Below are 14,113 nucleotides of genomic sequence, written 5' to 3' on the forward strand. Positions count from 1 at the left end.
AACATTTTTTTTTGATAGTGTCGATAAAATTTTTTTGGCCCTATCAAAATACTTAAAAATTTAATACAAAGTTTTTCATAAGTTATTCTTATAGTGGTTAAAAAATTATTAGAATACATAGGCACAATTTTTTTTTATTAGCATTTGAAGTTCAAATATTGACTTAATACGTAAAAATTACGGCAATGTTCAAATTATCTTAGATAGAAATTCATAAAAAATTTTCCTTTTATATCTAACATTTGAAAATATAATACAAGGCTCCTAAAATATTTTCACAATAGCAGTTGAAAAATAAAATAAATATATAGTCACAATTTTTTTTTATAACCGTTTATAGTTCAATATTTTTCGAAATCTGTCGAAAATGCGAACATTTGCAAGTAATTTTGAAATTGAAAAATCATAAAATTTTTTTGTTTATAACTAAGTATTACAAATGCAACACTAAGTTTTCCATAAGTTATCCTTCAAGTAGCTATAGAGAAAACTAGAAGCATCATTATAGGAAAAATGTTTTGAACGTTTGAGTTTTAAATTTTTATGAAATCGCGTAACGATAACAATTAATGTATCCTCAAAACAGGTATATGTATATCTATGATATGATATGATGGTATTATGAATTGTGATAACTACATGCAATGTTTTTGGAAAAAATGATTAACTATTATGCCTTATGCAAAATGTGTCCTAATTGAAAAATAAAATATTTGTTCCAAAATAGAATATATGACAATATTTAAATATATTATATCTTCGACTGACAAATCATCTCCGTTCAGAATCGTTTTTCGTATACAATGATACCGATCATTGCATTCAAATTTAATCCCATCTATTACATTAACCTACTGTACAGCAGAGCGACATCCACGACTTACCAGCTTTTTTGAAATTAAATTAACATGACAAATTAATAATTTGTACTGTACATAGCTTTAATAAATTTTGGATTATAATGTAATAATTATTCCATGTAATATCCTGAACCACCATAATAAATAAGTTGTAAATAATAAAAATAATAATATTTTATAGGTAGTCAAATCTATATAGGTTTTATATTAAGTATAATAATAACTCGCAAGAGAGTTTTATTCTATTGACCCGGTACTGGTGGTCGGTTACCTTTGTTGGCCACCGGAATTACTAGCATTAATCTAAAATCTATGAAATATTGCATGCGAGCTGCCAGCGATCCAGATGTTGGAATTTTTTTAAATAATGGTTGAAAGACAACTTTTAACAGTGAAAAAATTATTTAGTGATAGTTTATTTCTAGTAAATTACACAAAATGTACAATAAGTTTTGATATGAGTGGCATATAATGGTGTTAATTGCTATGGTACACTCTGCCTTTGTTGTCCTCTGAGCTTCCTTATAAATCATGTCACTTCCTTTGATTTGTACGGGTTGCGTATGCTGCGGATTTCCTTTTTGAATACTAATATCTAATTTTTATGCTAATTCGTGACCTGGTCAACAGTTACTTGTTACAATTCCGACACTTTATACAAATATACGTTTTGTGAGATTAAGGCTGTTATTTATATGTGATGTATTCTATTGTTCGTTATGATTGACTGTACTAATTTGTAGAATATTATTTTATAGCAAATACCTAGGTAGTAATATATTCTATTATTTGTTACGATCGCTAAAATGAATTCGTAGAGTTCATTGCCTGCGACAGAAAGATAAATAAGTAAATACCTATAGAGTATTTAAAATTTGAAAATTACTAACATTTAATTTCACATATAAAATAAACTCAGCGTTTTATTATATTACATTTATGTCAAAGAGCTTTTTTCATAATAGTTTAATACAAATATAAATCTCGTATGTAGATTAGGTACTAGGTTCCTACGTTGTACTCATTTAGATATATTGGATTTTTATATAGTGGGTTAATTATTTGGATACTTATTAATATAAGTAAATAACCATAAAGGTTATTCGTTTTTCATTCTGAAATTACGGCAAATTAACTTGGAGTCGTATTTTTATATTATATTTCTGATGAATGTTGAAAACAAAATTTTGAATTTAAAAACACCACCCTAACACTTATAATAAGACCGGAGAACTTTTGAATTTAATTGACGTAGAAAATAATCGCGGCGAATTATAGTTCAGCGGCGAAATGATAGCGGGGAAATGATCAGCGGCGAATAGTTCGGCGGCGAAATGATCAGCGGCGAATAGTTCGGCGGTGAAATGATCGTCGGCGAATAGTTTGGCGGCGAAATGGACGGCGGCGACTAGTTGGCGACGAAACGATGGCGGCGAAATGATAGCGGCGAAATAAACGGCGGCGAAGTAATGGCGGCGAAACGAACTAGACCCCGTACAGCAGCCACTCAACAACATAGTCCCGCGGTTTGAAACGCACCCATCACCCGTACAAACAACTACTCGTATACACGAGGATTACCAGTCGGGTGCGTCGAATGGGTATGGTGTAGGCAGCGCTCAGCAGACTGCAAGCCACAACACCGCCGGAAACGACAGACCGTTTTTCGCACGCGACACATTCGACAACCAAACGGGTCACACCACCGGCGCGCCACAATACGCGCCGTACAATACACGCGCGCAGGAACGATCGGTGCTTATACCATACGACGATTTACGAGCGGCCAGGTCCTCCTTACCCCAGTTCTCAGGAACAAGGGCTGAGGACCCCGTTAGGTATATAGATAACACCGAAGCTATTCTGACACAAGCGCGTATACACCCCGCGGGTTGGTTCAAGGCGGTCGAGCCGCAATTAAAAGAAACGGCGAGTACATGGTATAATTCTATCAGGGCGCTCGACCTATCTTGGACAGAATTTAGGGAGGAATTTTTCGAAAATTTCAATAACCCCGAAATTCAGTCTCGTTTGCGCGCCGACATTGTGTCAACACGACAAACGCCAAGGCAATCGCTAACGGAATTTGTGCGAAATAAAAATCAGCTCGCACGCCGCGTAAATACTGGCCTATCCGAATCGGAATTGGTAGGTATTATCGCCGGATTAACGCGCGACGAATTCCGTACGCATATACGTCTACACCGACCGGTAACGTTCAGTGAGCTTCGACGCATCGCGAACGTTTTGGACCCGGTGACGACCACAACCAACCCGCCCACCACACAATGGACCCCAAAACCCAAAAAAGGGTGGGATCCCCCACAAAAGTCATTCCCGGTCAAAAAAAAAGTGCCGGTAGGTTCAACAGAACCAAGACCGTCACGACCGTGCAGATATTGTGGGGAACTCCATTGGCACAGCGAGTGCCCACACAAACCGACTAGGTCGGGAAAAGGAGGGGGAGTCGACGGGGACTAGACCTTCCCGCCGACTCATCACCACCCCCCCACGCACCATCACCAAAGGTCGGCATTACGGACGGAAAAAAATTAGGCATTCGACAGCCACGTAGTGTGGTAGTTCGTCAAAACGAACAGCCAACTACGAAAATTTATTCCGTCACAACAACTATAGACACCCAGTCACAGACCCCCAACCTACACCACCCCACCACCGAACACGCTCACCTCACCGGTGACACGCGTGTTCAACCACAACCGGCTCTTGGGGGAGCTACAGGTGTAGGGACAAAGGCAACAGAGACACGGGTGTCCACCCACACGGGTGGCGGGGACACAGCGCACACGCTTCACACACCTCCGCATTAGGTCAGTCTGCGCAAGTAGACCATCGGATAGGCACAGTGACAACCGATAGGGACAGTATGGTAATGGCGGTTAACACCGACTACCAAACAGTCTCTGTCGCGGTTCAGAACCAGTTGTCCCGCACAACCGATGGCAATACAAATAATAACGGCACGCGAACACGCCCGGACAAAATTCCGACCCCTGCGGTCGAACTCGAATTTCCGTCAGGCTTCGTAACTGCTTTATTAGATTCGCAGGCGCAAAAATCGTATGTAAGCCCAGCCGTAGCCCGTAAATACGGTGTATCACACATCTACGGGCAAACAGACACAGTCCGAATGGCGGATGGTCACACGGCGGCAACCAGTGGCACCTCCACATTCGAAGGTGGTAACCTAACCGTTTTTTTTTCTTTCTTTTTGTTCAAACACGTGATTAGTGAATAAACGTGGCCTAGCCACATTTCACCGTACCGTAGTGTAAGTTCTTGGGTGTTCCCGCACCACATCACTACTACCTCACCACACCTGACCGGCCGACGCTGCACCACCTCGCACCAGCATCGCCGTGTCATATTACGTTAATTTCACACGTTCTAAATCGTGTTTTAGCCGTTTTCCGAAAAAAATTTACGCTGTAATTGGCAGATCAGTTCAGTAATGGGGAAGTATTCAAAGTACGAAAAAAAATATAACAAGGATTGGGAACTCTTACCATGCTTTTCAGGTATATTATTCAAATAACTTTTATAGTCATTGCAGTAATGCAGTATAACAATGTTAATAATTTTACAACCTACATAGGATGGCTTCAAAGAGCACCTGATGAATTCGCAGGCAAAGGAGAAGCATATTGCAAGTTATGTAGGACACCATTACGAGCTCATAAGACAGATTTAGTAAAACATTCTTCTACTAACTGTCATAAACAAAGAGACAATAGTTTAAACGTTAAAAAACAACCTGCCTTAACATCATTCGGTAAGTATTACTACAATAATTTAAAAGTGTTTAGTGTACTTAATGTTGTTAAGAATTGAATAGTACTTGTAGTTAAAAATGTTAAAATATATGTTTAGGAATTGGTATTAAATCAAATAATGACAAAATTAGAGACCTTAAGATAGCTCTTTTCATCGCAACCCATTCTGCAATCAGAAGTGTTGACCACCTCGGTGAACTTCTAAAAGCCATGAGTGGTACAAATAGTTGCTTTTCATCATTAGATTTGCATAGAACTAAATGCTCAAAACTGATTATAAATGTTATTGAACCTTGTTTTCTGACCGAGTTAATAGAAGATATTGGAAGTAATCCATACTCCATCATTATTGATGAATCAACGGATATTGGTACTAATAAATACATGGCATATTGTGTACGCTATTTCAGTCATTCCACATCAAACATGGTAACAGAGTTCTTAGGTTTTACTGAAATTGAAAAAGCTACTTCTGAAATACTCAAAGATGTATTCGTGAATTTCATTAAAAAATCAAAATTAAAGTTGCAAAACTTAGTTGGTATAGGAACTGACGGTGCAAGCAATTTATGTGGAAAAAATAAATCTCTTTTCACACTTTTGAGAAATGAAGTTCCTCATCTTCAACTAATAAAATGTGTATGTCATTCTCTTAATATATGTGCTGCTAATGCATGCGAAGAGCTTCCAAGTAGCTTAGAGTTCTTGCTTAGAGAATCCAGAAGTTGGTTTTCGCATAGTTCGTTACGGCAAATGACATATAACAATTTATTCCAAGCCCTGCATGATGGAAAACAGCCTCCTTGCTTAATTCAATTATCCACGACACGATGGCTTTCCTGGCATAATTGTGTAAAAGCTGTGCTTACTCAATGGCTGCCTTTGAAAACGCATTTCGGAATTGTATCTCAAAGTAAAGAAGGGTGCTATACTTCTAGAACGTTATCTGACATGTTCAATGATGAAACTCACTTACTTTATCTCTTGTTTTTAAATCCAGTTTTACATGCTGTAACTCAAGTAAATCTTGTTCTTCAAAGTACAAACATTGATTTGGGTATGCAGATTTGAAAATGTTAATTATATCTATGGCTAAGCGCATATTAAAACCAAATCATATACCTATCTAAAATTATTCATAATAGCACTGATGGTAAAATGATTAGTATTTTAGATATTGAACAGCTGAAAAATGCATTACTCTATCCTGATGCTCATTTGCCTCTTACATCTATAGATTTTGGATATAAATTTAAAAAGCAATCTGATATTAGCATTTCAAACAAGTCAATTAATAGCGAACAATCGAATAAAGTTATGAAACGTTGAGCTATGTTCATTTTTTCTTTGTGTCGTTAAATGATAAAACGATTTCCTCATAATGTGGCTGTGATGGAAAAACTGAGAAATTTGTCACCACAAGAATGTTTTAACATAACGGGATTTAGACCATCATTTTCTGAACTTCCCATTGATCTGGCTGGTATGAATATTAATTTAACACTATTATGTGTTTAGTTATTTATTTATCCATATTGTAAATATTATATTAAGTTAAACAATCTTATAATTTAAATAGTATGTGACATGTGTAGGTACTAATGTATTATATTTCTCAGGTACTAATAATGATACTGATATACTAGAAGTCCAATGGAATAATTTAGGAACATTAAGATTTGAAGAAGTATTCCCTGGTAAAAATATTAAAGATATTTCTCTTCTAGAGTGTTAGATAGAAATATCAAAATTAAGAAATGCTACTGGAGAACAAATGTTTAAAGAATTAAGTAATTTTGCACTTCGTGTTTTGACATTACCAGTATCAAATGCAGTTGTAGAGAGGGTATTTAGTGTGATGAATACGACTAAAACTAAATTACGAAATAGAATGTCTATGAACATGTTAGTAGCATTAATTAGAATAAAGCTTCATTGCAGAGTAAAAAAAATATGCTGTGTAAATTTTACACCTACTAAAGAAATGTTAAATTTATTTAATGATAGTATGTATGATTATGATTGTAAAACTCAGTTGCATCCACCGAAGACATGACAGATGATATGTTTGAAACTGTAACACTTTTTAATGCAGATGATCTTTCTATTGATTGACTTATTGTTTTTATTTTTTTAAAATATTTTCTTATTTTATAATATTATAATTTTCTAAATTGGCTAATAAGTTAAATGAATTGTTTATATTTTGTATGTATTGTATATTTGTATATATTTTGTATATTTTGTTTATATATTGTAATGTTCTAAATTGGCTAATAAGTTAAATGAATTGTTTATATTTTGTATATATTGTATATTTGTATATATTTTGTATATTTTGTTAATATTAATCACTCTATTGATTTCTATATTTTATGAAACTGAAAGTTACTAACAATTATTTTTATTTTATTTATATAATTTAATATGTTATTATGTTGAATTGTTTTAAAATAGCATAAACAAGTGAAATGTTTTTTTTTATTGTTATAATATTTTGTGATAAAATATACCCAGCTCAAGACTGTCTTAATTTATTGATTTTTTTAAATTAAAATATTATATAGATTTGGTATAGAAAAATAAATTTCTCAATATTACCGTATAAAAGTAATATTACAGGTAATTTACTCAAGTAAAATAAAAATAAATCACCGATAATTTAAAATGTTACGTCACTAGCTAGTAGGCACTAAACACCTAAAACATAATTTTTTTTTTTGTGACGGCGATTTGGGCTACTTTTATAATCACTAGATGGCGGCGATATTGGGCGATTTATGTATACTACATTCGCGATATTGAATAATGAAAACCTGGCAACACTGCTTATCAGTAGTCGATGTGCAACCTGTATATCTTAAATCGTGGTCGTGAGCACAGATATATAAAAATATTTATATAAGTATTTTTATAAATCTGTGGTCGTGACTTTAACAGAATATTATGTAATAATAATGATAATGTAATTATCACAAAATAAAAATAGTAAAATAAAAACATAATGTTTATTATATCCCAATGACCCAGTAGGCAGTAGCCAGTAAGTATACTGTTGTCTGTTAGGGTCTTATTTGGTTAGTGGTTATAATAGTTTAATTTATTTATTTTGCGAATACTGTGATACAATTTCTTTAAAAATGTAATTAATAATTATTATCAAAATTGTAGTTACCACTTTTAAGTTTTTAATGTTTTTATATTGTTTTAGAACTCAATAAGTTAAATGTGATTTATAGTTATAACTTATGAATTTTATTATTATAATTTCGGTGTTTTGATGTTTAAATGTTGTGAGGATAAAACATTAATTGTATAAATTAATTAATTATACATTTCTATTTACCAATTAGTAAACGGTAGGTAGATAGTTGTGAAAAATTCTTTTTTTCTTAAATCCTAATAACGAATAGTTGCAAAGTACTTCATCTTCAAATATTTTGGACATCAAACGCCTAGTGCTATCACCAATATCTTTAATACCTATTAGCACCGAGAGTTTTGATGTCTGTGAAAAAATTAATGGATTTAAATATGTTCATTATTACCACATTATAAATTCCTAGGTAGGTTAATAATTTTTATAATAATAATGTAAAAGTGCTTTTTCAAATTTAAATAGAACATACAGAGTTATTATAATTAGTTATAGTATATAACTAATTATACTATAATAATATAGTAATTATATTAGGTTAATTATGTAAAATTACCGCAGTATTTCGAAATATTTTATCTCCTTTAATTTTTTCTTCAAATATTTCTAGTTCCTCCTCAGTTTTTATTGGAAACATGTCATCAAGTGTTATTGCAGAATTTTGATTAGACATTTGAGAAGCAATTGTTTGCCCAGTATTTTTTAAAAATGTATCAAATGCATTAATAGTACTTTGTTGTATATTTATTGTTGAGCTCAAATTAGATATCTCATACTTAATTTTATTTAATAAAGCCAGGACAAGATTTTGAAAATCTAAAAAATAAATATATTATTATTAATAAATTAAAAATCAAACTATATAAAAAATTACATTATAATAGAATTTAGGTTTATAAAAATAATCAAGATACCTATATTGTTCTTTTTAAGCAATAGTTATCTAACATGGAAATTGTTGATATGCATACAACTTAAAACATTATACTGCAATATGCACTATATAATTCTAAGATTACTTTTTAAATTTTGTACCTATTAGAATTTAGATTTTTAAACTAAACTATACAACTTAAAACATTATACTGCAATATGCACTGTATAATTTTATTCAAAGATTACTTTTTAAAGTCTGTACCTATTAATATTTAGATCTTTAAACTACAATTTTGTCTTGAATATTTTTTTCTATTTTATTAATATTAATAGATGTATGATTATTGGTATACTTATTTACCACATAATACTTCTAAAATTAATGATGGGGGCTTAAATATTTATATATAACAGTAACATACCACCATTATGCATTTCTATGTTACAGGTAGAAGAATTATTATTACTATTGTTTTCAGTTTGTTGCGTTTGTATTGTTTGTATACCTGAAAATTAATTTAAATTTCAATATTTGTCTCTAATAAGATACTTAGATACAGTTAAAATTATTAGCAGAATGATTTTGAAATAAAAAGGTTTACATAAACCTATTTATCTCATGAAAAATAGTAACAAATTAATACATAATATATGATACTAACAAATAAATAGAAAAGTATATTATATACCTTCTGATAGATTTGATGGCTGTGAGGAAAATAACTTTTTTTTAACATTATTTGTCTTTAACACTGGGGTTGTATGACTGCTTGGCTGTGACATAAATATTGTTGATTTTTTTTGTTTTGGAGATGGATAAATCATCAAATCATCATTTCGATTAGGAGAATCAGAAACATAGTCCTCAATCACAAACTTCCCAATAGGAGAATTGAAAATGCTTGGACTTGAATGAACACTTTTATCATTTTCAATCATTGCTGGACTTTTTGGACTTGAATAATCTAATTTAAGTAATAATAATAATAATAATTATGAAAATAATTTATAACAAACAATTACATAGCATACTATATAATATAAAACTGAACAGCTAGATTTTAATAATAATAATATGAGAAGTTACATAAATAATTATATCTAATTTACCATTTGAAACCCTGGGTAATTTATATTCTGCATCTTTATCAGAGTCATATGTATCTATATTATCTTCATCTTCATCATCAATAAATTTGTCATAATTCATTTTCCTTTTTTCTATTAATTTTTTAAATAAATAATATTAACAATTTATTTTGACTATATAATATACAATCTGTATTAGTTGATGACAGACAATTTGATTTAATTGTCTAAGTAATAATTGTAGCTATAAATATTACTTGATCTTCATTTATTGTATGAGTTATTGTACCACTACTAGTACTACTAGTCTTTTTGAAATATAAGTTTTTAATTATATTCATTTCTCGTTTCACACTTCGCCTTATTACTGATTTATCTCGTTTAAACATTTTTTCCATGTATGCTTTTATCTATTTTGAACAAAACTACTTGGTACCTAATTAAACTCTTTAATTAAATTTTTGTAGTAGGAGTATTAAAATTTAAGAAATACTACTACAATATTATTATAGTGTATAATTTAAAACATTTATCAATATGTAGTTATAAAATAAAATAAACTACATTAATATTGGACCAGTTTTATTTGTACATAATATATGAATTAGTAATTTTTGTCTACTTGGTACTTTAATTATTTTATGATACCTTTATGAAATAAATTAGGTGCATATAATTTAGTTTAAATATTAAATATCTAATTGATCTTAACATTTATAATTATTTTATTACATAGATATTATATATTAATATATTATAAAATGTAGATACCTATTTATACACAAATTAATTTTACCTATTAAAACATTGTTTAATTAGTGTTAAATATTTATTTTATAACTTGCATACATTTTTTTTTTTTTTAGATTTAAAAAAAAAAAATAATATTTACAATGTATGCTATACTAAGGAATAGTATTATAATACTGCATTATTTAAGTAAATTAGTGAATAATACCAAAAATAATAATAATATACAACAATGATAACATGAGGAGGGAGGTTATCCTGTGATAGAACCCAACAAGAATAAAATTACCATTTACTTTTTGACATTTTAAAATTAATTTTCTTGTTTTTAATAAAAAAGAAATATAGGGAGGTACATTTTTTTGTACGTTTAAACGGCGTTTAAATTGTTTTAAAATTTGATTTTACAAAAATGGATGTTTTTATTTGAGTCTGTCATCATTACGGTTTGAAGTAGAAATAATGCTTTGATTCTTTACTTCAGCCCCTCTTTGAAAAGAAAATTCATCTATCTGGTACTTTGGAGGGGTCAAACGTAAAAAATTTCAATTTTTTTTTCAAAAGCGTGAGGAAAAACCCTAAAAAAGTAACGAAAAAACAGGATTTTTACGTATTATCTGTTAGGTATCGACAAAATTGATTTTTTTATTTTGCTGTAACTCAAAAACGAATTATTGTGAAATACTTGTTATTTTAATCTAATGTTTATATAAGCGTTACCTGTTTACGATTAAATTATCAAAAGAAATTATAAAAGTTTTTTTTTTTAATGCTTATAAAAAAATTGGCTATCCAAAAATCTTTAAAATTGAATACAAGGTTTATTATGAGTTTTACTTATCGTACTAAAAAAATCAAAAATCGTTAATCACAATTTTTGTTTATAAGCATATCGCGAAAATTTGCATTGGGATTATGAATAAATTGAGAAATCCATAAAATTTTTGTAATTTTGACATATTTCGTAATATTTTTATCCTTGTCGTAAGGAAATATGCAACTCGTCCGAAATTATACTTAAAAATTAATTACTTTTATCAAAAAAACATATATTAATATTATGTAATTTAAATATAGGTAATATAATATATCCTATATAGACTGACAATTAAATATTAATCATCTCCATTTAGTACCTATCGTTTTTCGTATACAATTATACCTACCATTGCATTCAAATTTAACACATCCATTATAGTAACCTAATCTCAATCTTTACTATACAGCAAAGCGATACAGACTTGCCCACTTTTTATTTATAAACTTCCATATTTTCATTTTTTTTTTACATTTATTTACACATTTACAGATTTTTTAAATACAAATATGAATCCAAGACCTATTATAATTTATATAAGTAAATTTTTTACAATATTTTGTATTCAATTAACTGTTTTACCTCGTGTTTTCATGTACCTAGCTGGACAGGCTGGACAGCATGACTCATTTTTATTTAAAATTACATTTTATGTTTTTTGCTTTAAAAAAAAGGATCAGGAGAACATTTAAAGAATATATTTTATTTTAACATTATTCAACTTTATTGATATGTCATTTTCAAAATATTTTTTAAGTTTTATTTTTTAACCTACAAATTTAATTTGTTGTGCATCTTGTAAGAATATATTAAAAATAATGTTATTCAACATTATCAATTAAATTTTTTTTAAACGTTGTCACTAAATTAAATTCAAAATAATACATTTGAAACATTTTGAAAAAGTTGTATTTAAAATATTTCTAAAAATTTATAAGAACATAAAACAAATAACATTATCGATGAAACTTAGTTATAAAGTTCTCAGAATATTTAAGTTGAGAAATTGTTATCTGGGTTTTAAGTATAAGGCTTTGTCACGTCTCCTTTGGATCTGTTAGGACCATCGTATAAAATTTATTGTGAAGGTGTATATATATATATATATTATCTACTTAAAGAAATAATATGGTAGGTAATGTATAAAAGTGTAGGAAAATTTTGAGTATATAAATGGTATATGTACCGATAAAAGTGTTATAAAGAGAATAAATGAGTATAAAGTGAATTTAAATAAATGTTATATGTGAATAATTTTGTGGTATAAATTAATATGAAATGAATATAAGTGAAAATTTATGAGAATAATTTTGAGATATAAATGTGAATATAATATAATTGAGAAAATAATAGAGAGTATATATATAATTGGAATTGCGCGTGTAATGTAATGTAATATAATGTAATGTCATATAATAAATGGATTCAAAGAAGAAAATTGCATGGTGCGTATAATGCATTATCCCGAGAGCTTAGAATGAAAGACCCTTCACAGCTGAGAAATTTTATAAGGATGCCTGCTGAAGATTTTGAAGAATTAAGTTCGTGGATTGCACCAATGGTCCAGAAAATGGATACAAATATGCGTCAAGCTATAAGTGTTGGTGAACGATTGATGTTGACTCTTCGTTTTTTGGCTACTGGTAATAATAAGGCAACTACAATCAGTGCCATCTTAAGGCATGGGCCCGTAGGGCCCGGGCCCGGGGCCCCGAAATTTTAAGGGCCCCAAATTCACATAGATTACATTATTTACCGAATATCATAATTTTACATTTTTTTGAATGTTTTTAATATAAATCTCGAACGAAAAAATATTTAAATTAGCTTTGTATCAAAATAATACAATTTGATTAATTTCTAAATTTTATTGTTATTTCTGGTCCACATTACACGTACATTATTTTTACGTGCGCTATGTTATCGCCGTTATCGGTTATTTCGATTTGTTTTACGTAGAAGCACATAGAAGTATTGCGAGTGCTATTTATAAAATAATATGAAATATCTTATCTTATAAGCTGTAGCGTCGACGCCGTTGTCAATCGTCATTGTTGACTGTACAGCTGCAGTTCATAGAACATTACACACACATATAATCGGATAATCCACATAAATATCTACATTTTGGCTCGTGTGCGTTTAATTTTTAATTCAAAAAAAATTTGTCTTACGTAAGTAAACTTTACACTAACCTTAATATTTATTATTTTCATTATTATTATAATTATAAATTAATAAATTACACACTCAACTAAATAGAAAATAACAATTTAAGAACGGTTCTTAATTATGCGTTTATGACGAAGAAAATAATCAATGTGTAACTGTGTAAGAATGATTGTCGAAATGGAGGTGCTGAACCTCAATAATTAAATCTGTTTGTGTGAAAAATATTAGGTTTTTAACACGTTAACCGCCATATGCCCGCCGGCGGTCATACGGCGGTCGTTTATTGATACGCCAAGTGTGTTTTCCCAAGTTATTACTAATTTGTATGTATTTATATCTTTGGCTCTAGTGTAGCTATTAAATTGATTCCAAGAGTAAAATTATCAGCGATAAGTTCTAATTTTAAATATTGTTATAACTTTGTATGGTCGCCGGCGACCATGTGGCGTGGTGATAATATGATTTTACTTCTGACGCCATATGACCGCCGGCGACCAAACGGCAAACATACTTTATTTTCCAAATTGAATTGTGTTTGTTTTAATTTAATTTTTAAATCAAAATGGCTAGCTCGAGTAGGCCAAAGAGGCAGCGTATC

At 30.1% G+C, this 14,113-nt stretch overlaps 2 pseudogenes; both read left to right on the plus strand.

Moving 5' to 3' along the window:
• The window catches only part of LOC149062665 (uncharacterized), a 410,648-nt pseudogene that overhangs the window by 15,193 nt on the left and 381,342 nt on the right, over positions 1-14,113 (plus strand).
• On the plus strand, positions 5,234-6,826 carry LOC149062668 (uncharacterized; annotated as a pseudogene).

The sequence above is a fragment of the Diuraphis noxia genome, unplaced genomic scaffold, assembly GCF_037042655.1.
Source record: "Diuraphis noxia isolate RWA-SAM2 unplaced genomic scaffold, SU_Dnox_SAM2 contig0001, whole genome shotgun sequence".
NCBI lineage: Eukaryota > Metazoa > Arthropoda > Insecta > Hemiptera > Aphididae > Diuraphis > Diuraphis noxia.